This window comes from Bufo bufo, chromosome 6 (assembly GCF_905171765.1).
Source record: "Bufo bufo chromosome 6, aBufBuf1.1, whole genome shotgun sequence".
NCBI classification, from domain to species: domain Eukaryota; kingdom Metazoa; phylum Chordata; class Amphibia; order Anura; family Bufonidae; genus Bufo; species Bufo bufo.
The window spans coordinates 319,994,841-319,996,240 of NC_053394.1; positions in this window are offsets into that span (position 1 = coordinate 319,994,841).

Genomic DNA, 1,400 nt, shown 5'->3' on the forward strand with positions numbered 1-1,400 from the left:
TCCTCCAATGTAAAAGGCTTGAACTCCACGCCTTAGCTTAGAATGAATGCATTTCACTCATTTCTGCCTATTTAACTTGTTGGATTCCTAAAAGTACACTGGAAATCTGGGAGGAGGCAAGGAACTGTAAGCTGGAGAAGAGATTATGTGATTTTACAACCTTTTGTAACTCTGAAGCTTCTAACATATGTGGCTCTGACTCTACACATACAGTGATTCCCATGGGTGTATTAGAGAACACAGCTGCAACATAAAGCAGTAAGAGATGTTTGAGAATAAAGAATGAATGAAGATTTAGTAACTTTATATTTGAAAAACAAATAAATAGAAAATGAAAGTAATGCACTCAAGGGCATTACTAATTCACAGACTGAATGATGTTTAGGAATTCATAAAACATGTGTAGTGTCCCACTACGTAAAGGTAGGCACTACTAAGGGTTATGCTGCCCCACCTCCTGTGGGAAATTGCTATGGTATTTTATATTGCATTGTAATGTATATTTTCATATTATCTCCTGTGTACCAGGCCTGTTAGGGGTGTAGTTCCTCCTCCTAAGCTGTAGAGGGAGCTAGGGAACCCCCTAGTATATATAGTTAGGACCAGACAGGAAAGAGTAGTTCAGTCCAGTCCAGGAGGCTAAGTAGCTCAGTCTAGCCTGCCTGAAGTTCCTGAGTAAGAAAAGCTCAGAAGTTATTCCAGGAAAAGAAGTTGCCTCCTGAAGATAATTAGCACCTTAAAAAGTACAGAGCAGAGCCATTTTTATCCAGCCAAGTAGAAAGCTGAAGGGCAGAAGGATATTTACAGCAAGAGGATTCATACCAGAGGAAGGTTTCCCTACCCAAGGATAAAGCCAGCTACAGGGCATACGGGCCTTGGAGAAAGCCAGACAGGATCTGAAGAAAGTACAGCCTGATCTGTGAGTGTTATTCCCTCTGAGTATCTTGCAAGAACTTTGCCTGCCATTTATGTCAAGCCTGCCTGTTACCAAGTCCCTGCATGTGGAACTAACTGAAACCTGTATATAGTTGAACTGTTCAGTAAAAAGAAGTTCTGGTTCATTACAACAGTGTGTACCTCAATTATTCCTACAACAAATCGGTGTGCCACCGTTACCGGCACTGGCGTCACAAACTATTAGGGTTCTTGCCACCGGCACACTAAACTTCCAACACCCAGGGCACCTCACCTACCACCCGGCCTGGTCCTTATCTACAGAGAGTGCCCCAGAGGATCCATGTGCCAACCTCTCCTTTACTGCTGTACACCTGCCCAGGGTCTCCTACAAACTGTGAGTACCAAGAGCAACCCTTAGTCTGCCTATTAACCCGTGACCTCACATTCACTCACCCTGAAGGACTGGCGTACTGCACATGCATTCAACAACACATGAGATTTGA